This window comes from Myxine glutinosa, chromosome 1, assembly GCF_964187855.1.
Source record: "Myxine glutinosa chromosome 1, kmMyxGlut1.1, whole genome shotgun sequence".
NCBI lineage: Eukaryota > Metazoa > Chordata > Myxini > Myxiniformes > Myxinidae > Myxine > Myxine glutinosa.
The window spans coordinates 419,458,831-419,483,735 of record NC_136261.1 but is presented as its reverse complement, the minus strand read 5'-3'; the positions used below and the strand labels follow the sequence as shown (position 1 = coordinate 419,483,735).

General features: G+C 51.1%; 1 protein-coding gene across 1 annotated transcript in view; it reads left to right on the top strand.

Annotated features, from left to right (window-relative positions):
• Positions 1–17,803: 17,803 nt before the first annotated feature.
• The window catches only part of LOC144888257 (E3 ubiquitin/ISG15 ligase TRIM25-like), a 1,054,438-nt gene continuing 1,047,336 nt past the window's right edge, over positions 17,804–24,905 (top strand). The window contains exon 1 of the mRNA XM_078770579.1: positions 17,804–18,002. The gene's annotated coding sequence lies outside the window, so the exon portion shown is untranslated. The remainder of the gene's footprint in view (positions 18,003–24,905) is intronic.

The window sequence follows — 24,905 nt, the reverse complement described above, 5'->3', positions numbered from 1 at the left end:
AACAAAACATGAAAACAACAATTGCAAAAAGACGAATCAATAGGGAAATATTTAAAGCAAAAGGAGGGAGAAGGAGAAGTGATAGTCAGGGGTTAAATGCTGTGGGTTGAATGTTGAATGCAGTGCTGAACAGGTGGGTCTTTAGTGATGTTTTGAATGTGGTGAGTGAGGAGGAGTCTCTGATGGTGTGAGGTAGTGAGTTCCAGAGGGTGGGAGCAGCGATGGAGAAGGCCCTGTCCCCTCAGGATTTGAATTTGGTCCGGATGGGGGGGGGGTCAGAAGGTTGGTACCAGCAGGACGGAGGTTGCGGTTGGGAGTGTGTCTGGAGAGGAGGTCAGCCAGTTAGGATGGGGCCAGGTTATGGAGGGCTTTGTAGGTCAAGAGGATTTTGTACTGGATTCTCTGGGAGATGGGGAGCCAGTGAAGCTTGTAAAGGACGGGGGTGATGTGGTCACGGGTCCGGGAATGGGTGAGTAGATGGGCAGTGGAGTTCTGAATGTATTGGAGTTTATTGGTGATTGTTGAGGGTGAACCATAGAGGAGGCTATTGCAGTAGTCCAGACGGGAGGTGATGAAGGCGTGGATGAGGGTTTCTGCAGCCATGGAGGAGAGGGATGAGCGGAGACGGGCGATGTTTTTCAGGTGAAAGAAGGCTGTCTTTGTGATCTGTTTAGTGTATTTGTCGAAGGAGAGGGTTTGGTCAAAGATGACGCCAAGATTCCGGATGAGAGGGGAGGTGGATACTGGGATACCGTCGATGTTGAGGGCAAAGGTATGGGTGGATTTTATGAGCGTTTTTGGGCCAATGATGATTATTTCAGATTTATCACAGTTAAGTTTGAGGAAGTTGATTTGAAGCCAGGATTTTATTTCAGAGATGCAGTTTGTCAGGACAGAGTGGGTGGCGATGGAGATGAAAAGCTGGATGTCATCGGCGAAGCAGTTGAATTGGAGACCATGACGGCAGATTAAGTGACCAAGGGGGGACAGGTACAGGATGAAGAGGAGGGGGCCAAGAACTGAACCTTGGGACACCTTGTGGGAGGGGAGCAGTGGGGGATTTACAGTTATTGTTGGAGATGAACTGGCGTCTGTCGGAGAGGTATGATTTGATCCAAGAGAGGGCAGTGCCGGTAATGTTAAAGGTGGTTTCAAGTCGGGTGAGGAGGATGGTGTGATTGATGGTGTCAAAGGCGGCACTGAGGTCGAGGAGGATGAGAATGTTGAGGTTGCCAGCGTCAGAGGAGAGGAGAAGGTCGTTGGTGATTTTGAGGAGAGCAGTTTCAGTACTGTGGTTGGAGCGGAATCCGGATTGGAATGTTTCATACAGGTTATTGGCAGAGAGGTGATGTTTGAGTTGAGTGGCTATAGTGCGTTCCAAAACTATTGACAGAAAGGGTAGGTTGGAGATGGGTCTGAAGTTGTTTAGGGTGTCAGGGTTGAGTCCAGGTTTTTTCAGAATGGGGGTAACAGCAGCAATTTTGAGGGATGGTGGGACAATGCCTGTAGACAGGGAGGAGTTTATTGTTGCAGTGATAAGTGGAGAGAGAGCAGGAAGGGAGGCCTTGACAAGCTGGAGGGAATGGGGTCATGAGTGCAGGTGGCAGTTTTCATTCCTATGAGGAGTTCAGAGAGGTCAGTAGGGGAGACTGGGGAGAACTGAGACAGGGGTTGGCAGGATAAGGGGGGGCAGGTGGTTTGAGGGGAGCAGGTGCGGTGGTGGTTAAGCTGCTGTAGATGTTGTCAATTTTGCTTTGGAAGAATGAAAGGAAGGAGATGCAGTTGTCTACTGTGAATGACTGGGTGGTGGTGTCCAGGGGGCTGAGGAGTTTGTTTATCGTAGAGAAAAGTGCTTTTGGGTTTTCAGAGCCAGAGTGGATAACTTGAGAGTAGTAGGTGGAGCGGGCGTGGGAGAGGGCATCTTTGTAGTGTTGTAGGTGGTCCTTGTAGGCTTGGGAGTGAATTGTGAGACCTGTTTTATTTCGGAGTCTTTCAAGTTGGCGAGCATGAGTTTTCATCAGGCGGAGTTCAGGGGTAAACCAGGGAGCAGAATGGGTGAAAGAAACTGTTTTGGTTTTTATAGGCGCAAGCTGGTCAAGGCAGGAGGAGAGAGTGTGATTGTAGTGGTCAGTGAGGTCAGAAGGGGTGTGGAGGTCAACGAAGGGAGAAGTGGACATTTTTTCAGAGAGGGTGGATGAGAATGAGGTAGGTGAAAGAGCGTGTAAATGTATTTCATTGAGATTAAAGTTAACAACCTTAATCATAGCTCATTGAATTTCAGATGAAAATTGATGATTTTGAAAGTTTGACCTTTAACCTTTTGACCTTAAAATAGTTGGTTTCCCAATTCAGTGAGGCACTTTGCAATTGCTCTTTAATGTTCAGGTTAATCAGATGAAAATTGATGATTTTTTAGACAAATTGATGATTTTAGAAGTTTGACCTACAGTTGACATTTGACTGTTTAATCTTAAAAAATAGTTCATTCCCCAATTCGTTGATTCAACATGTTCAACGTTCATGGCAATCGAATGAAAATTTACTATTTTAGAAAGTTGACCTCAAGATGACCTTTGACCTAAAAAAAAAACAATAGGCTTCTGAGTTGTGACTGCACCTACAACTTGGTAAAGTTTCATGACGATCAGGTTGGAATTGTAACTTGTGGGCAATTGACATAAAAACAGACAAATAAGAAATCTGTCGTGCACAGAACGATACTTGCGAAATTTCTAAAATAGGTTGTTGTCCTTTGGCCAATGTTGACCTTTTGGCTTATGTTGACGTCAAAAATAATAGGTGGCTGAATTCATTGTCCTGATATGCAAATCTTCTTTAAACTTCAAGTGAATCGGATGAAAATTGAGGATTTTTATAAATCTGCCAAAATTGTTGACTTTTGGCCTATCCTGACGTTTTGACCTCAAAATTAATAGGTTTGTTTTTCCTTATGGCCAACTCTAGACTCACTTACACCCACTCACTCACTCACATACATACTCATTGGCTCACTGACTCACTCAACTCAATGACTGACTCACACAATGCACTCACTGTCTGCCTGATTGACTCGCTCACTCACTGACTCACACTCACTCACTGACTGACTCCCTCAATGACTGACTGACTCACTCTGACTGTCTCACACCCACTCACTCACTGACTCACTCAATTCACACTGACTGACTCACACACACACACACACACACACACACACACACACACACACACACACACACACACACACACACACACACACACACACACACACACACACACACACACATACCTTCACTCACTTACCTACGAATGGACACTGCTCGATCGATAAGTTTACTGGACTAAGGTCCAGGTGAGCTAAAAACGAGCTTGTTACCTGGTAAAAAGTAAGACAAGCTTTAGGAATCCTTTTCAACAAAACACGAATGCAGGTACAAGTGGGCATCCTGGGGAGTGACATATTATTTTATATCAATAAATTAAAAAAAACGGGGAATATCAATTAATTATTTTAATTATAAAAGGGGGAAATATTAATTCATTATCTCCGCATGTCTACGTCAAATTGAGTGCGACGTCACATAATGTCGGATATGATTTTACATTGATCATTTCACAGGGAATCACATGATTATTGGATTCGATGAAATTTGTCTTAAAATGCAAATATACAATGTTGTGGCGGACACAAAAGCTCACTGGCATGGTGACATCATTCCGCGCACCAAGTGGGCGGCGGCCACGCCCGAAGTGTAGGCGTGGCCTCAGGATATACACCGGGCGCGCAGCCCGGAGCGCAGTCAGTGCTACAGTGACTTTTTGAATAAAGAACTAAAACCTTACCGCGTTGGCCGCTTCCTCCTTGGTAGCAAGTAGCGCGCGTGGCACCGCGCTTCATTGGTGACCTTTCGACGTTCCCGGTCAACCATCGTTGACCACCCGAACACGCCATAACAACATGGCAAACAACGCGGTGAAGCTACCTGAATTCTGGGAGACCCAAGCTGAGGTCTGGTTCGTCCAGGCCGAAGCCCAGTTTCAGCTTCGGCGCATCACGGGTGACGCGAGGTACTTCCACGTCGTTGTCGCCCTCGGACACGGCTCAGCTGCCCGGGCTGTGTCTTTCCTGACACACCCGCCGGCTGACGGCAGGTACGAGGCGATCAAGCGCCTCCTCCTTGCCACGTTCGGCCTCACGGTGGACGCATGAGCCGACTGCTTGTTAGACCTCCCCGAGCTCGGTGGCACGCGACCATCAGTCCGCATGGACCATATGCTGTTGATGATGGGCGAAGAAACCCAACCGCTCTGTTCCGGGCGTTATTTCGTCGCCAGCTGCCGGCACGAGTCCGCCTCGCATTGGCGGGTTCTACAACAACGGAACCCCGGGCCCTCAATGCCGAGGCTGACAGGTTCGACACGGAGTTGGACACGCAGGCGAGTTTTGCCGTGGCCGTGGCCGCTCCCGGGGCTGTCCCTGCTGTTGATGCACCACACCTCGTGGATCTCGGGGCTGATGCTGATGCACCACCGCTCGTGTCCGCCACCACGCCCCGCCCACCACCACCACCACCACCGCCGCCGCAAAGAAAACCGCGCCCTCCGCCACCGCAGCCGCCCACCTGGTGTTTCTTCCACGCCAAGTTCGGCCGCGAGGCTCGGCAATGTCGGCCGCCGTGTTCCTTCAGCAGGTCGGGAAACGGGCGAGCCGATGCTCGATGGCAGCTTTGAGCATCGGCGGTTCCAACAGCCTATTGTATATAACGGACACCTTGTCCGGGCACCATTACCTGTGCGACACGGGCACGCAGGTGTGTGTCGTTCCTGCTGGTACGTCCGACAAGCAAACCGCAGGTCGAGGTCCCGGGTTGTTGGCGGCCAATGGTACATCTATTCGCAAGTACGGGAAACGCTGTCTCGCTCTGCGGTTTGGCAGACAGATTTTCCGTTGGTCCTTCGTCACAGCCGACATACCCATGGCATTGCTTGGCGTGGATTTCTTATGTGCAAACGGATTATTGGTCGACGTACGGCGCAGAAGGCTTGTCCAAGCTGAGACGTTTAGCTCGCTCGCGTGCGCGCTGCCTGGTTCGTTGAGCAGCTCACAGAGCGGCTCATCGAGGGGCTCGCCGAGCGGCTTGCTGAGCGGTTCGGTTCCGGCCATGGTCACGGTCATCTGTACGCTTCCGGCAGCGGACGAATTCACCCGCCTCCTCGCTGGGTTCCCGGCCCTTACGTGGCCCACTTTCTCGGCGGGAGCCGTCAAACACAGGGTGGAACACCACATTCCCACCGCCGGGCCACCGGTCTATGCCCGGGCATGCCGCCTCGAGCCGACGAAGCTCGCGGTAGCAAAAGCGGCTTTCGCTACGCTGGAGCGGCTCGGCATCATGCGGCGCTCTGAGAGTGAGTAGGCATCCCCGCTCCACATCATGCCCAAGCCCGGCGGGGGATGGCGACCGTGCAGGGACTACCGGCGCCTCAACAACGCCACCACCCCCGACCGCTACCCCGTCCCCCACATCCAGGACTTCTCTGCCCGGTTGGCGGGCATGTCCTTCTTTTCGAAGGTGGACCTCGTACGCGGCTACCATCAGGTCCCTGTCAGGCCGGAGGACATCCCGAAGACGGCTGTCATCATGCCGTTCGGGCTTTTCGAATTTCTTCGGATGCCCTTCGGTTTGAAAAATGCGGCTCAGGCATTCCAGCGCCTCATGGACAGCGTTTTGCGCGACTTGGATTTTATATACGTCTACCTGGACGATATCATCGTCGCCAGCGCGTCCCGCGAAGAGCACCTTCAACATCTTCGCACGCTCTTCAAACATCTGGCCCAGCATGGCCTCATCGTTAACCCCGCTAAGTGCCGGTTCGGCGTCGCCGGCATCGACTTTATGGGGCACCGCGTCACGAGGCACGGGGCCGTTCCCCTACCGGCCAAGGTGGAGGCGGTGAGGGGGTTTCCGCACCTCCGCACGATCAAGGGGCACCAGGAGTTCCTGGGCATGGTGAACTTTTACCATCGGTTCCTACCCCACATCGCTCAGCTTTTGCGCCCCTTGCACGAGGCCCTTCGAGGGAAGCCAGGCAAAGATGATGTTACCTGGACCGAGCAGATGGACGCGGCATTCGCAGGCGCGAAGCTCGCCTTGGCTAATGCCACCATGCTCGCGCACCCGGCACCCGATGCACCGATCGCCCTCACCACCGACGCCTCGGTCTACGCAGTGGGTGCAGTGCACGAGCAATGGGTGCGTGGTGCTTGGCAGCCGCTGGCGTTCTTTTGCCGGCAGCTTCGCCCGCCCGAATGCCGTTACAGTACCTTCGACCGCGAGTTGCTTGGGCTTCACCTGGCGGTCAGGCACTTCTGCCATCTGCTCAAGGGCCGTGCGTTCATGGCCTTCGTCGAACACAAGCCGCTGGTCTTCGCGATGGGCAAGGTCACTGAGCTGTGGTCGGCCCGGCAGCAGCGTCACCTCGTGGCCATGTCCGAGTACACAATGGACATCCGGCACGTCGCGGGAAAGAACAACCTGGTGGCGGATTGCCTTTCCCGGTCCGTCGCCCACGCCGTATACCTTGGCATCGACTCTGCCCAGATGGCGGCGGACCAGGCCGCGGACCCCAGTGTCCAGGCCTTGCGGACTGCCGTCACGGGCCTCCGCGTCACCGAGGTGCCATTCGACGGCGCGGGCATGGCCACCTTGTGTGACATCTCCCTCTGGCGGCCTCACCCCATCGTGCCCGCGGGCTGGTTTTTGACGCCATCCACGGCCTGTCCCACACGGGCACGAAGGCCTCCCAGAGGTTGGTCGCCGACAAGTTTGTCTGGCATGGCCTCCGGAAGGCCGTCAGCGGCTGGACCAGGACAGGCCTCGCGTGCCAGCGCGCGAAGGTGCACCAGCATACCCAGGCTCCATTGGCTCCGTTTGCGGTGCTGGCACGTAGGTTCGACCACGTGCACGTGGACCTGGTGGAACCTCTGCCCCCCTCACAGGGTTTCACCCACGTCCTTACCATGGTGAACCGCACCACCCGGTGGCCGGAGGTCGTGCCTTTGGTGGCGATGACGGCGGCGGACGTCGCCCAGGCGTTCATCGCCACCTGGGTCGCCCGGTTCGGCGCCCCCTCGGAGATCTCGTCCGACCGCGGCCCCCAGTTCACCTCAGAGCTCTGGGCCACAGTCGCGCGGGGGCTCGGGGTCCAGCTGCACCGAACCACGGCCTACCACCCCCAGGCCAATGGCCTGTGCGAGCGGTTCCACCGCTCGTTGAAGGCCACGCTCCGGGCCACCCTCCGCGATGGCGGCTGGGTCGACAGGCTCCCTGGGTCCTGCTGGGCCTCCGGACGGCGCCCAAGGACGACCTGCGCACATCCGCGGCGGAGTTGGTTTTTGGACAACCGCTGCGGTGCCGGGCGAGTTCCTCCCCGACCCCACGGCACCATGGTCCGCAGCGCAGGAGCGCTCCGCACTGCAGGGGACCGCCCGGAGGTTCGCCCCGGTGCTGACGGCGCACCACGGGCACCCACCCACGCACGTCGCCCCGGAGCTTCGCACCGCAGAATATGTCTTCATCCGGCACGACGCCCACCGGACACCACTGCGGCCCCCGTATGACGGGCCTTTCCACGTGCTGGAGACCGGGGTGAAGCACTTCACCGTGGACATCGGCGGTACTCCCAACCACATCTCGGTGGATCGACTCAAGCCGGCCCACCTCGACGTGGACCACCCACCGCCGGTGGCTCAGCCCCTGCGTCGGGGCTGCTGTCAATAAACGAGTATGTATTATGTTGAAAACCTGATTATGCCTTGGCTCGAGAATTCCGAACGCAGTGGACGCCGCCATCTTGCGGATGCGGAAGTATGCATAACAAATTTAAAACGTTCATTAGGAGTTTCTTTCACCCATCATTGTTTCATTCACAATCTTTTGCACCTCCAATGTATTATTAAAATACTTTATGACCAACATCTGCCCGCACGGGCCTGGTTATCTTCAACAAAACGTGTCACCAAACACGGGACCCAATGAGAGTCGAGCATTTGAAAAAATATTTCTAAAATGAAATCACTCAATGGTGGCCGCCATCGACTGGATGCGGAAGTTTGTATAAAACAATTGCGAAAGAGTTCAATAGGAGTTTGTTTCACCCGTCTTTCTTTGATTCACAATCGAATGAACCTCTAATTTGTAATTAAAATACGTTAAGACCAACCTCGTTATCTTCAACGAAAATCGTCATCAAACACCATAACCAATGAGATTCGAGCATTTGAAAAAATATTTTAAAACAGCTTATTACGCGTTTCGGATGCTGAAAACGGCATCAAATATTCTAACATTGACGAAGAATTATTTTTTAGAAATCGTAATCTTCACCAAATACCAGAACCAATGAGATTCAAGCATTTGAAAAAATATTTTTTTAAAGCTTATTACGCGTTACTGAGGGTGAAAACGGCGTCAAATATTCTAAAATTGACAAAGAATTATTTTTTAGAAATCTCGAGGCCGTCGGGGATAGTTTTTCAAGGCCAGAAATATGGTATAAGCGGTGCAAGCAAATTGTGTCATTTTAGGTCTGAATTTGCGAAATTTTGTGAGCTGACCAATCAGCGATCAGCTTAGGTCAGCCAATCAGCGCCCTCGACACAGGACATCTTAGATCTTACCAGGGCGTCGTCTGCGACACCGGGAACGAGGTTGGTGCAACACAACCGAATCACGCGTAAGCAGATGCTGCTCGAAATAGTTCTCATCATATGCTCAAATTTCCTAAGCTAAATCGTAATTGCTTTGGGCACTGTGAAACGTATCAAGTCACTCGCTTACTGCACAGCGAAAAAGTACGAGCACTTGAACAACGTGTTTTTCGACTCGATTCTGCAAAACTCCATGTCACTCGGTCAAAGCCAAAACGAGGAACAATGTTTCGCCTCCATTCTTCATCGCCACACTGACCTATCAGATGTGGCATGAAGGACGACGTTTATGCTTAACCACGACATAAATGTACCCAAGTCTTGGGTACCCAAGCTAATTCGTGAGAAAGTGTCATGTGACTCCTGCTCATTCACCAGGTTACAATCTACACTGTTTCAATTACCAGTTTAAGTCTACACTTTAAGTGTACAATGCTAAATTTCTCTAAAGCGTGTAAAGACCTTTGAGTGCTCGCACCAGCATATATGTGTTGTTGAGGATGTTCAAGAGTACTTACAGGTCACTATCAGCGTCTATCACCTTCTTATCGCGATAAAAAAAAATGTTCTCACGAAACGTAATTGGAAAGTAAACCACTCTGGGCCATTTTCGAAATTTTTCTCTTCTTTAGTGGTAGACCTGAAAAGCCGAATTAGGCTTCAATCCCATGCTCTCCATGCTCAGTAGGTTTGTCTGATTTATGATGTTGTCCTGCACCTACCGGTCGGTATAAGCGGTTTACATAAAGAAAGAAAGCTCGGTTTGATTAACGACAGTCACACATTGCCGTTGAAACGGCGCTATCGTCTGATCTGTCGGCACTGATCTTACTGCAAGCTAACTTCTTCTGGTGGAGGAAGCCGCAGTGCCCGGAGAGAACCATAGTGTAGCAGCATAGCAAACCTGTTGTGCATTTTGTGATACAAGCACCAAATTTGGCACAAATGTACATTAATATGTTGCGAACATTTTCAGATATTGGGCCACTTGAAATTCCGTAATTTTTTTTTTCAAATTTTTTCAAATTTCGTAATTTCAAATTTTTCGGGTGACACCGTCACAATTTCGGTCTTCGAGGCCGGCCGATATAGTGGGGCGGCTTAGCCCAAATATTCAAAAGAATTGTGCATTTTGTGATACAAGCACCAAATTTGGCACAAATGTACATTAATATGTTGCGAACATTGTGTGGTCAGCAATGAAGACGAGAGTCTGAATTACATGTATGCAAAAGACCTTGTGAACCAGTGAAGCAAATACACGGGTAAGCATGAATTAAATCTAGGGCATGATATAATTTCCATGATGTTTACCTCTACACTCAATGGTGGAAGGAGGTAATGTTTTGATCCCAGCTTGTCTGTATGTCTGTTTGTCTGTTAGTCCACAAAATTCCAGCCAAAGCTTGTAGTAGTGGTAGTTGTAGTGGTAGTGGTGATAACAGAAATTGTTATATAGAACTGAACTTATATTATTATTATATGCAGAAAATAACTTCATTTCTATATGCCCTGCAGTGGACAGGTTAATTGGTTTATGCACTGAAGGGGTCACCCTGGTGTGCACTGCTGTGTTCTGCCTCACTGAGTTGTTCAGGTATGATGTACTCAGCACAAGCTTCCAGTCGGCCCGGAGGTGGGGGTGCAGGGCCTGTCACGGAACGTCAAAACAAACGGCCTGCCGGGGCCGCCCAAAAGTCGGTCGTGAGGCACGCGTCCACTAATGGAACGCCTCTCGCTTCCCAGATCGAGGGCCATGTGGTCAGGAGAACCTCGTCCCTTCCAGTCACACTTTGCCTATCGGCCGGCCTCGAAGACCGAAATTGTGACGGTGTCACCCGAAAAATTTGAAATTACGAAATTTGAAAAAATTTGAAAAAAAAAATTACGGAATTTCAAGTGGCCCAATATCTGAAAATGTTCGCAACATATTAATGTACATTTGTGCCAAATTTGGTGCTTGTTTCACAAAATGCACAATTCTTTTGAATATTTGGGCTAAGCCGCCCCAGTACCAGTCCTGACAGCGACTGAAGTTAGAAGATTACACACAAACTGTGAAAACGTATGTTAAGCCCAGTTAAAATTTCTTAAAATAGGCCTTAAGCTAGCACATCGTATAGTTACTTCCTTAAGCTTCTTGTGACATTTATTGTATGCAGTTATTGGGGAGGACTGTCTGCTCTTCTCTTTTACCAAGTCTTACCAGGTACGGTACCTACGACACCTACCTACTACCAACTACCTAACCTACTGATGCCATAGTGATGGGTAAAATAGTGGCAAGAGGCTTTGGCTTCGCCGGCTTTTTGCGGCTTTGCAGTCGGGTTCTAGTAATGGAAATATACTGAAGAGCGCGGTGCTACGCACGCTACTTGCTTGCAAGAAGGAAGCGGACAACGTGGTAAGTTTAAAGCGTCTTTATTATAAGAGCTCACTGTAGCACTGGAGCGCTCTGGGCTGCGCGCCCGGTGTATATCCTGAGGCCATGCCTACCTCTCGGGCGTGGCCGCCACCCCTTGGTGTGCAGAATGATGTCATCACGCCAGTGAGCTTTCGTGTCCGCCACACGCACCCCCCCAGGATTCCCGCGCACCTGGAGGGCCAGTTTGCGGGGCAAATGGATGACCCGGCCGAAGCGTCCTCTGGCGACCGGTGGCGACCGGGGTGCAGGGATGGCAGCTGGGATGCCATCGGCTGTACCCGGGATGGGTGCAGGCCCGGGGGGCGGCGTGCCGGTGGGGCTGGGTGGTGCCAGGGGTCCGCCCGCAGGGGGGCGGCCTCGACGCGGGGGCCGAGCCACCGGCGGTGGGTGGTCCAAAATGAGGTGGGCCGGCTTGAGGCGATCCACTGAGACGCGGTCGGGAGTACCGCCGATGTCGAAGGTGAAATGTTTCACACCGGTCTCCAGCATGCGGAAAGGCCCGTCGTACGGGGGCGGCAGTGGTGACCGGTGGGCGTCGTGCCGGACGAAGACGTACTCTGCGGTGCGAAGCTCCGGGGCAATGTGCGTAGGTGGGTGCCCGTGTTGCGCCGTCGGCACTGGGGTGAACCTCCGCGCGATCTCCTGCAGTGCGGAGCGCTCCTGCGCCGCGGACCATGGTGCCGTGGGGTCGGGGAGGAACTCGCCCAGCACCCGCAGTGGTTGTCCAAAGACCAACTCTGCCGCGGATGCATGCAGGTCGTCCTTGGGCGCCATCCGGAGGCCCAGCAGGACCCAGGGGAGCCTGCCGACCCAGCCGCCATCGCGTAGGGTGGCCCGGAGCACGGCCTTCAACGAGCGGTGGAACCGCTCGCACAGGCCTTTGGCCTGGGGGTGGTAGGCCGTGGTTCGGTGCAGCTGGACCCCGAGCCCCCGCGCGACCACCCCCCAGAGCTGCGAGGTGAACTGGGGGCCGCGGTCGGACGAGATCTCCGAGGGGGCGCCGAACCGGGCGACCCAGGTGGCGATGAACGCTTGCGCGATGTCTGCCATCGTCGTCGCTGCCAAAGGCACGGCCTCCGGCCACCGGGTGGTGCGGTCAACCATGGTGAGGACATGGGTGAAACCCCAAGAGGGGGGCAGAGGTCCCAACAGGTCCACGTGAACGTGGTCGAACCTACATTCCGGCACCGTAAACGGGGCCAATGGGGCCTGGGTGTGTCGGTGCACCTTCGCGCGCTGGCCCGCAAGGCACGTCCTGGTCCAGCCGCGGACGGCCTTCCGGAGGCCATGCCAGACAAACTTGTTGGCGACCAACCTCTGGAAGGCCTTCGTGACCGGGTGGGACAGGCTGTGGATGGCGTCAAAAACCTGGCGCTGCCAGCCCGCGGGCACGATGGGGCGAGGCCGCCCGAGGGAGATGTCACACAAGAGGGCCGTGCCCGCACCATCGAACGGCACCTCAGTGATGCAGAGGCCCGTGACGGCGGTCCGCAGGGCCTGGACCCCGGGGTCGGAGGCCTGGTCCGCCGCCATCCGGGCATAGTCGATGCCAAGGTGGACTGCGTGGGTGACGGACCAGGAAAGGCAATCCGCCACCGGGTTGTCCTTTCCCACGATGTGCTGGATGTTTGTCGTGTATTCGGACACGGCCGAGAGGTGACGCTGCTGCCGGGCCGACTACGGCTCGGTGACCTTGCCCATCGCGAAGACCAGCGGCTTGTGGTCGACGAGGGCCGTGAACGCACGGCCCTCGAGCAGATGGCGGAAGTGCCTGACCGCCAGGTGAAGCCCGAGCAACTCGCGGTCGAAGGTACTGTAACGTTGTTCGGGCGGGCGAAGCTGCCGGCTGAAGAACGCCAACGGTTGCCAAGCTCCACGCACCCATTGCTCGTGCACCATGCCCACCGCGTAGTCCGAGGCATCAGTGGTGAGGGCGATCGGTGCATCGGGCGCCAGGTGCGCGAGCATGGTGGCATTAGCCAAGGTGAGCTTCACGCCCGCGAACGCCACATCGATCTGCTCAGTCCAGGTAACGTCACCTTTGCCGGGCTTCCATCGAAGGGCTTCATGCAAGGGGCGCAAGAGCTGGGCAATGCGGGGCAGGAACCGATGGTAAAAGTTTTCCATGCCCAGGAACTCCTGGAGCCCCTTGATCGTGCGGGGGCACGGAAAACCCTTCACCGCCTCCACCTTGGCCGGTAGGGGGACGGCCGGGTGCCTGGTGAAGCGGTGCCCCAAAAAGTCGATGTCGGCGACACCGAACTGGCACTTGGCGGGGTTCACGATGAGGCCATGCTGGCCCAGGCGTTCGAAAAGCTTGCGGAGATGATGAAGGTGCTCTTCGCGGGACGTGCTGGCGACGAGGATGTCGTCCAGGTAGACGTACAGAAAATCCAAGTCGCGCAAGATGCTGTCCATTAGGCGCTGGAATGCCTGAGCCGCATTTTTCAATCTGAAGGGCATCCAAAGAAATTCGAAAAGTCCAAAAGGCATGATGACCGCCATCTTCGGGATGTCCTCCGGCCTGACGGGGACCTGATGGTAGCCTCGTATGAGGTCCACCTTCGAAAAGAAGGACATGCCCGCCAACCGGGCAGAGAAGTCCTGGATGTGGGGGACGGGGTAGCGGTCGGGGGTGGTGGCGTCGTTGAGGCGCCGGTAGTCTCCGCACGGTCGCCATCCCCCGCCGGGCTTTGGCACAAGGTGGAGCGGCGACGCCCACGCACTCTCAGAGCGCCGCACGATGCCGAGCCGCTCCAGCATAGTGAACTCCGCTTTAGCTACCTCGAGCTTCGTCGGCTCGAGGCGGCATGCCCGGGCGTAGACCGGTGGCCCGGCGGTGGAAATGTGGTGTTCCACCCCGTGCTTGACGGCCCCCGCCGAGAAGGTGGGCTGCGTGAGGGCCGGGAAGGCGGCGAGGAGGCGGGTGAATTCGTCCGCTGCCGGAAGCGTGCAGATGAACCTGGCCGGAACCGAACCGCTCAGCAAGCCGTTCGGCGAGCCGCTCGATGAGCCGCTCCGTGAGCTGCTCAACGAGCCGGGCAGCGCGCATGCGAGTGAGCTGAACGTCTCAGCCTGGACAAGCCTTCTGTGCTTTACGTCCACCAATAATCCATTAGCACATAAGAAGTCCACGCCGAGCAATGCCATGGGCACATCGGCTGTGACGAACGACCAACGGAAAACCTGCCCTCCGAACCGCAGAGAGAGACAGCGTTTTCCATACGTGCGTATGGATGTACCATTGGCCGCAAGTAGCGTGGGACCTCAGCCCAAGGTTTGCTTGTCGGACGTACCGGCAGGAACGACACTCACCTGCGCTCCCGTGTCGCACAGGTAACAGCACCCGGACAAGGTGTCCGTTATGTATAGGAGGCTGTTTGAATTGCCGACGCTCACCGCTGCCTCCGAGCGCTGGCTCAATCGTTTCCTGACCTGCCGAATGAGCAAGGCAGGCGACACTGCCGAGCCTTGTGGCCGAACTGGGCATGGGAAAACACCAGGTGGCGGAGGAGTCGGCGGAGGGCGCGGAGGGCGCAGTTTTCTCCACGGCGGCGGTGGTGGGCAGGGCGTGGTGGCGGACATGAAGTGTGCATCGGCATCAAGATCCACGAGGTGTGGTGCATCAACATCAGGGACAGCCCCGGCAGCCGCGACGGCCGCGGCAAAACTCGCCTGCATGTCCAAAGCCGCAAAGAACCTGTCGGCCTCGTCCGCAAGAGCTCGGGGTTCCGTTGTCGCAGAACCGGCCAACGCGAGGCGGACTCATGCCAGCAGCTGGCATCAAAATAACGCCCGGAACAGAGCATTCGGGGTTTCGTCACCCATCAGCGACAACATATGGTCCATGCGGACCGACGGTCGCGTGTCACCGAGCCCGGGGAGGTCCAAGAGGCGGTCGGCTCGAGCGTCGACCGTGAGGCCGAACGTGGCGAGGAGGAGACGCTTGATCGCCTCGTACCTGCCGTCGGCCAGTGGGTTCCTCAGGATCGTCACGACGCGGGCGGCCGTGCCGGGCCCGAGGGAGGCGACCACGTGGCAGTACATGGTCTCGTCCACCGTGATGCCTCGAAGTTGGAACTGCAGGAACCAAACTTCAGCTTGCGACTCCCAGAACTCGGGGAGTTTGATTGAGACCGGGTTGGTTGCCATTGCTGCGGCGGGTTCGCGTGGTCAGCGATGGCTGACCAGAACGTCGGAGGTCACCAATGAAGAGCGTGGTGCTACGCGCGCTATTTGCTTGCAAGAAGGAAGCGGACAACACGGTAAGTTTAAAGGGTCTTATTATAAGAGCTCACTGTAGCACTGGAGCGCTCCGGGCTGCGCGCCCGGTGTATATCCTGAGGCCACGCCTACCCCTCGGGCGTGGCCGCCGCCCACTTGGTGCGCGGAATGATGTCATCACGCCAGTGAGCTTTTGTGTCCGCCACAATACAATGTATTCTGCAAATGTACAATGCAAGAATATCTGATGCATGTATTCACGTCACGGGATGATGTTGCAGGTGTGAACTTGTGCATAACACATACACCGCCTAATGGGTGATTATGGCCTGCATGCTAATATGGTGTGGATGCACTTCCGGAGTTACTTCCGGGCTGCACGTGGAACATGACTTGCTTGAACTGACATCAGCTCCGTGTGTTTATACAAGCGGCTGGAACAGGTGGCGCCTCGTCCCATGATCCCAGATCAATTTTTTTTCAATGTCCTCGAGAAGCCATTTTGCCATAAATGATTCCGCAACTTTTGCGAAGTAGCTCGTCGGTGCTATTGGTCTCAATTCCCACAAAAACAGTGGTTGTGTATTTGGAATGGAGGTCATTTCTGCGTACTTCCAACAATCCAGAAGTTTCGCTTGTCAAATGATGCATTGAAAACATCAGTCAAGGGAAAACTTAATTCATTAGCAAATTCATTGATTACTCACACAGGTAGATCTCCAGAAATGCTTGCTTTTTATAATTCAGGTTGACATAATTGATTTTACACCTGTTGGGGTTCGACACGAGGAGATATTAACAGGGAGGGTAGGTATGCAGGTCGTTTTGTTCTATCAATTCTGGGTAAATGATCTGCTCAAGCAATAAAATGTTCGTTGATTATGTTACCTGTGTTTTTGTATTGTTGTGGATCATCAGAATCAATACCTGGTATCGATATAGATGCTGGGGCCTGTGGATCTTGAATAAATGTTTAAATCTGTTTACACAAACCTGCAGGGTGATCAGATTTTAGTTTGTGTACCTGGTATCATGATAACCTTTCTTACCTTGAGAAATAGATCTTATGGTCTTATTTATTAGGTAACGCCAAAGAGCTGTGTTACCTTGATACCATGAATACTGTCTTTGTTTTATGATGGACTTAACTTGGGAGGTTATCCATGGTTTATCAGTCTTATGAAAACGGATAACTTGTGTTGGGAAATGCTGATCAAGTTGTTCTTTGACTATTTCACATAAAATATCACATTTTGTACCTGGATCAATTGATTTAAATACCTGCGCCCATGTGAATTGCGTTATACATCTACCAAAACTCCTCAAACCACTGTCAAGTCCGAGGCCCGAGTCCGGGCCCGAGGGAGGCGACCACGTGGCAGTACATGGTCTCGTCCACCGTGATGCCTCGAAGTTGGAACTGCAGGAACCAAACTTCAGCTTGCGACTCCCAGAACTCGGGGTGTTTGGTGACGTATTGTATTTTTCTTCCCACATTACGCTGCGGGACCCAGTCTGAGGGTCTCCAAAGAACACAATTGTGATCACTCATTCCCATGGGGGTAGATTCTGGATATTATAATACAAATGGGGGTAATTTGGGACAATTTTATACAGGATATTAATCCCTCTCGGAGGTTGTGCAACTACTTGTTTAAAACGGTCGTTTACAAGAAGTGTGAAGTCCAGATCATTAAAATCCCGACTATGGAAACTCCAGCTCCTGGATATTGTATCAGTAACAAATTAATTGTTGACATCAAATAATTTATACAGTTATCAGTGTTACCACCTGCAGGAGGTTAATACAACACACACATAATAATATAAGGTACTTCACGAGGTAACCTTGGTGGTCGAATGATAACCCATAACGCTTCAATGTTAATGTAACCAGGTGTATTTTCCGGTAAAACACGTGGTTTTAAGTGGTATCTTGCATACAGTGCTATACTTGCACCAGGTGTTCCAACCCGTGGTTCAGAAAAAAAAAAAAAAAAACAATGGAGAGTAAACAGTTCGACAGGTGTATTTTCCTCAAACCAAGTTTGTGTGAGAGGTGACATGTCCACCTTGAGGTTCTGAGCTACAATGGGCACTTCATCAAATTTGTTATTGATGGATCTTATATTTGAGAGGAGCAAAGTAGGAATGTTATAAGATCGTTCGTTGTATTTGATGCTTTTCTTTTACACTCATGACTTTCAAAATGTCGAACTGTCCTGAAATCCATTACCTGAGATCATCGGTGTCCTGGTCTTATGATCACCTGTATCTGCTTGTTTAAATGAGTCATGGCAGACGTAACCGTAATGGGGACGAAACCCCCAAAATCAGGGGTACTAAAGACGTGCAATGAAGCACAACAAGCCAAGTCGACACTCCGTCTCCGCAGGCCCCGATCGACACTCCGTCTCCGCATACTAATTGAATTGGAGACAAACTTCAATCCGGGGAGAAATGTGATTTTTGAACGTTACGTGTTTGGCAGGTGTAAGGAAGAAGTAGAAGAATCAATTGATTATTTTCTTTTGTGCCAAAGAGAGAAAACAGCATCTTTTAATATGGATAATTGAAGGAAGAGCTGAAGAGAGACAAAATCGTTCTCGTCGTTGCCAATGAGAGTACACGGCGTAATCTCCTGAGGTAACGTGATTTACCTGTATACGTGGCCATTGAGACGTGTCGGGTGGAGGAGATCACAGACATGCGGATGAGAACAATGGAGCAGGAAAGGTCGTTGATCGACGGTGTTAATTTCACTGTGAGACAACCGTACAACACGTGGACGGACAACCGTGACACGTGTAAATACTGTGGTAATGCACACAGACAAGGAAGAGAACACTGTCCGACCTATGGTAAAACATGCAGATCATGTGGTGGAGCGATTCACTTTACCATGGTATATGCTTAAAGAGCATGAGAAGGCCCACATCAGGGCAGAGGCGCGATTGGAGGGGAGTATGAGGATTTGAAGAGTGTGAGGGATTTGAGAGGAGTGTGAGGGATTTGAGAGGAGTGTGAGGGATTGGAGAGGAGTGTGAGGGATTGGAGAGGAGTGTGAATGGTTGGAGAGGAGTGTGAGGGGTTGGAGAGGCGTGTGAGGGGTTGGAGAGGCGTGTGAGGGGTTGTAGAGGAGTGTGAGGGGTTGGCGAGGCTGTGAGGGGTTGGCGAGGAGTGTGAGGGGTTGGAGAGGAGTGTGAGGAGGTATTGGAGAGGAGTGCGAGTGGTTGGAGAGGAGTGTGAGGGGATGGAGTGGCGTGTGAGGGGTTGGAGAGGAGTGTGAGGGGTTGGTGAGGAGTGTGAGGGGTTGGTGAGGAGTGTGAGGGGTTGGCGAGGAGTGTGAGGGGTTGGCGAGGAGTGTGTGGGGTTGGAGAGGAGTGTGAGGGTTTGGAGAGGAGTGTGAGCGGTTGGAGAGGAGTGTGAGGGGTTGGCGAGGAGTATGAGGGGTTGGCGAGGAGTGTGAGGATTTGGCGAGGAGTGTGAGGGGTTGGCGAGGAGTGTGAGGGGTTGTCGAGGAGTGTGAGGGGTTGGTGATGAGTGTGAGGGGTTGGCGAGGAGTGTGAGGGGTTGGAGAGGAGTGTGAGGGGCTGGAGAGGAGTGTGAGGAGTTGGAGAGGAGTGTGAGGGTTTGGAGAGGAGTGTGAGGGGTTGGAGAGGAGTGTGAGGGGTTGGAGAGGAGTGTGAGGGGTTGGAGAGGAGTGTGAGGGGTTGGAGAGGAGTGTGAGGGGTTGGGTTAGAGAGGAGTGTGAGGGGTTGGAGAGGAGTGTGAGGGGTTGGAGAGGAGTGTGAGGGGTTGGAGAGGATTGTGAGGGGTTCGAGAGGACTGTGAGGGGTTGGAGAGGAGTGTGAGTCTTTGGAGAGGAGTGTGTGGAGGTATTGGAGAGGAGTGTGAGGAGGTATTGGAGAGGAGTTCGAGGAGGTATTGGAGAGGAGTGCGAGGAGGTATTGGAGAGGAGTGCGAGTAGGTATTGGAGAGGAGTGCGAGGAGGCATTGGAGAGGAGTGCGAGGAGGTATTGGAGAGGAGTGCGAGGAGGTATTGGAGAGGAGTGTGAGGAGGTATTGGAGAGGAGTGCGAGGAGGTATTGGAGAGGAGTGCAAGGAGGTATTGGAGAGGAGTGCGAGGAGGTATTGGAGAGGATTGTGAGGAGGTATTGGAGAGGAGTGCGAGGAGGTATTGGAGAGGAGTGCGAGGAGGTATTGGAGAGGAGTGCGAGGAGGTATTGGAGAGGAGCGTGAGGAGGCATTCGAGAGGAGTGTGAGGGGGTATTGGAGAGGAGTGTGAGGAGGTATTGGAGAGGAGTGTGAGGAGGAGTGGCGTGAGGGTGGAGAGGAGTGAGGGGTCACATATTATGTGAAATAAATAAATTGTGTTCATGACACCATTTTAACCATTTTGTAAAATTTAATGTGCAGCATGTAAATCAAAAATGTCACATACGTCCATAACCGTGGGATTCCCACGGGTGACCCCACTAGTCTCATTATAATAGAGCAAACGCATATAGGTTATGTCGCTATGTTTGTCCCAATGTTTATATGCAACAAAAATGTCTTCTTCTTCTTCAAATAGATGGAACAACCTCTTAATTACGTTTACACTGCTGAAACCCCTCAGACCTTTGACGACCCTTTAATTCCCACAAGACCCTTAAGACCACCAAGACCCCTGAAGACCCAAATCACACTTGAAGACCTCAAAGACCCCGAATACCCAAAACACCCGAAGACCCAAAAAACACCCCGAAGACCCAAAACACCCCGAAGACCCAAAAACACCCCTGAATAACCAAAACACCCCAAACACCAAAAACACCCCAAAGACCCAAAACACCCCGAAGACCTAAAACACCCCGAAGACCCAAAACATCCCGAAGACCGAAAACACCCCGAAGACCCAAAACACCCCGAAGACCCAAAACACTCGGAAGACCCAAACACACCCAGAAAACCCAAAACACCCCGAAGACCCAAAACACCCCGAAGACCCAAAACACCCAGCAAACCCAAAACACCCCGAAGACCCAAAAGACCCGAAGACCAAAAATACCCCGAAGACCAAAAATACCCAGAAGACCAAAAATACCCTGAATACCCAAAAAGACCCAAAGACCATTAAAGACCAAGAATAACCAAAAGACCCTTAAGACCCAAAATCCCCTGAAGACCTAAATTTCCATTAAAGGCCCAGAGGATCCAAAAGACCCTGAAAACCCAAATGGCCCTGAAGACCCAAAACACCATGAAGACCCAAAAGACACCAAAATGGTCAAAGATGCCTACCCCTCTGAAATGACGTGAGGTGAGGCACGCGGAGCACGCCGAGTCACGCAAGTGTTGATAATGATGTCATCGGTGCCTTCATTAAGACCTCATAATTTGACAAGTGCAACACTTGATGTGATCAGCATGAAAAAAATATATTCCTCCGCAACTGTTAGTCCGATCGGCAAGAATTTTTCAGAATATGAGCGGCTCCTCCTGTGGAATTTAAAAAATGATAATTACGACGTCATATGTCACGTGGTACAGACGCCATCTTGGAAAAATCGAAAAAAGGTTGCACCTCCATTTCTCCGAAACTGCTCCATGGAAAAAAACTGAAACATGGCTCATTGTCAAGTACTCCGCTAGGGGAATAAGATGTGTTGATGATGATGTCATCGGTACTTTCATTATGACGTTATAATTCGACAAGTACAACCCTTGATTCAATCAGTATGAATTTTTTTTCTCTGCAATTCTTGGTCTGATTGACAAGAAATTTTCACGATAAGAGGGCCTCCTCCTGCAGAATATTTCAATGATTATTATGACGTCAAAGTTCACGTGGTATTTGCGCCATCTTGGGGAAAACTTCACACCTCTTTATCTCTGAAACCACTGCATGGAAAAAATTTAAACGTGGCTCATTGTAAATAATTCCATATGGGGAATGTGTTGCTAACGATGATGTCATTGGTGCCATAATTATGACGTCATAATTCGACAGGGACAACGCTTAGTCTGATCAGATTGAAATTTTTTGAGCGAGATCTATGCAACAATTATTTAGACAATATAAATTGATGATGTCATCGCTCACGTGGTCTGGCAGTAATTTTGGATAAAAAAACACGAAACGTTCAAAAACAGAAGAGTTGGCTCACACCAAGTTGACTGTGCAGGGTAAGTATGCTATGAATACCATCTAGTTGTATCAAGCAATCACACGTCACGTACTTGTAACATCAACGGTTTAATTAGAAATTTGCAACACAGCGCAGCATGCCCATTGGACCTCAAAAAAAAACCCGAGTCCGCTTAGCTCCTCCCACTCTCCAAACCTCACGTCACTTCCGTTGTCCCAACATATTAATTATAACGTGTGAATTCGAAACATAAATTACACGTGAATTATAACATGTGAATTCCAAACATAACAGTTGTTATGTGTGTTATATTGTTGCAAAACACATACACCGCCGATTGGGTGAATATGGCATGCATGGTAATACGGTGGCGATGGACTTCCGGAGTCACTTTCGTTCTGCACGTGGAACATGGTCTTTCTTGAATTAACATCGGCTTCGTGTCCTTTTCCACAAGCGGCTGAAACAGTGATCGGTTCGGATCTTCTGAGGAAAAGGTTTGTTCTGAGTTTCTCATTTTATTATTTATACTGAGAAAGATATTCTGTAAAACGATCATTTGAAGTGATTCTTCATATAATATTAATAGAGATATAGGGCGAACATTATGATTAAACACATACATACATAAAAATAAAAAGCACAATATGTCAGAGTTGTGGATGGATTATGACGAAACTTTGGGATGAGATTGGTAAGCGAGAGAAGAAGATGAAGAAGAGGAAGAGGAAGAAGAAGCTGATTAATATTAGGTTCAGGTCCGAATCCAGATCTGGTCTATCAGTGGATATAAAACGTTACCTGTTTATCCTGGTGGAGGTTTCTGCGATCCGAGTGTCGTTCTACTTCGTTACCTGTGAAACCAATCCTGGTGTTGGCTTCATGGTTAATGTGGCTGCTTTAAGATGTTAGGGTCACGCCGTTAAAATAACACCACGTGGGCGGACTCGGCCTGTAATCCTTTTGAAGTCGGCAAAATGAGTACCAGCCTCCCGGAAACAGGGGGCACTGCATCAGTGGCACGCAAAACTGGAAGTGGGTTGTTTTTTATTGAAATAGGTCTTGGATTACGGTGACATAAATCGTCAATTTTCAACCAATTCATTTGATGAATATATCTATATAATTATATGTTCTTGGGAAAAAATGCCAGGGGCATGGGAAAGGCCCTTTTATATGGTTTGTTGCAAAATATAGAAAAGGCCCCTTTATATGGTATGTGCCATGTGGCAAACTAAAGAAAAGGCCCCTTTATATGGTATGTGCCATGTGGCAAAATATAGAAAAGGCCCCTTTATATGGTATGTGCCATGTGGCAAACTAAAGAAAAGGCCCCTTTATATAGTATGTGCCATGTGGCAAACTATAGAAAAGGCCCCTTTATATGGTATGTGCCATGTGGTAAACTAGAGAAAAAGCCCCTTTATATGGTATGTGCCATGTGGCAAACTAAAGAAAAGACCCCTCTGATGGTACATGCCAAGTGGCACACAATAGAAAAGAAGGGATATTCTTGGGGAAAAATGCCAATTTGAATCATACAGCTGCATGAAGAAGTAAATCTATTTTATTTGCCAGATGTAGGGTGCCCCTTCATATGAACATTCCTAGAACATTATTTGGTTCCTCCTGAGAACACAAGGGTAGTCCAGCATGCACGCGATATTTTTGAATGTCCCTTATTTTGTATTGTTTGGCATTTTATACTAGATATGGAATGTCCCTTCTCTTCGATAGTTTGCCACATGGCACATACCATATAGAGGGGTCTTTTGTATGCCCCTGGCATTTTCCCCAAGAATGCCTCTTCTTGTGACATGTTGGAATGATAAGGTGGTGCAATTGCCACTGGATAAAATGGAGGTAAAACCTGGAATTGTTTTTACTTTACACTTTTAAACGTTCATTTAAATTGAATGAAATCTATCTATATAAATGAAACACAGTTTGTGTGTGTGTGTTACCTATAGACTCCTAAATGGAGTGGCTCACGTACTTTATTTTTGGCATAGACATAGACATGGCCATTGGGCCTGGGAAGGATGTGGCCTACCTAAAAGTGATCTCCGATGACGAGATCCATATTTTTTATTCATATTTAACTTAGTGCATTTCAGCGAGGAACATCATACACTGATCTCAGCCTGTGCCAGAGCAGCTCACTGATTCGCTCAGAGTGATCACGTGATGTTCCATCCTCGCCGCCATACTCCATGCTGCCTGCTGTACTATATATCAGTGGCTATACTCCCACGCAGGCTGCATTGGGATTATGTGGGGATTATCAGTGGCAGCCTGATCACCAGCGTCTGAAGAATGAAGTTTGGACGTACGAGCCAGGTCAGGATGCCAAGTTTAAGTTGCCTGATACCCTGCCCATTTACACTCTCTGCGAATGTACGGGGGTCAAGGCTCCTGTGCGTGTAGGGGGGGGGGGGGCAAGGGAGGGGGCTCTGTCCAAGGTTTGTCCAAGGCCGAGTTGTTTTTTTTCTTTCATCTTTCGATCCATATTTTTAGCCATAACTTAGTGCATTTCCGATTCGGTTCTATACATTACAGCCTCTGCCTTTGCCACAGCTCAGAGCGATCACGTGACAATTTTTAAGATTGCAAGGAAGAAGGCACTAGACCCCAGCCCCATATATGCATCACTGCATGCGCCGTCAATTTGCATGTTATCGGTTACCTTTTATGGCTCGCTCAGGATCTTTGTCAGGCTCGCGAGTGAGTTAGCCAATCACCTGGGAGCATGAGGCCATGTTGGCCATGCCCTCGACGTGGCATTAGCAAGACGTCGTTTGTTTGATTGCAGTCATTCAGGATCTTCATCTGGTGAACGAGTGAGTTAGGTTACCTTACCATGTGTAAACGTGAACGTAAAAGTGAAAAGAATTGAATTTGTCTATGAGTTCACCCATGGAAGACTGACTATGATAAAGGCAATGAAAAAAAAAAAAACGTTTTTTTGGAGTTTTTTTTTTTTAAATCGCTCGATAGTACCTAAGCCTTTTTTAATTAATGAAAGTTATATTCGAGTACACATTTGCATAAAAAAACAAAAAAACAATCACAAGACATTTGAATACAAATAAATCAAACAATTCAGGAAGTGTACAAAGTTAGTGGTATGGCTTCTTCTTCTTCTTCCTGATCAGCATCACACTTACCTCAGAAACGTGATGAATGCCACATTCACCCCATTCACCCACCATCATATATATGAACCCCCTTCCTCTCCTGCCTCCCCCTCCCGCCTCCTTTCCACTGCCTCCCCCCCCTGCCTCCCCTCCCCTTCCCCCCTTTCTCCCCCTTCCCCTCCTCCCCCCTCTCCTCCCATCTTCCATCCCCCCTCCCTTCCCCTTCTCCTCCTCCCTCCCACCTTCCCCCCCCCCCATACCTCACACCCCTTCCCTCC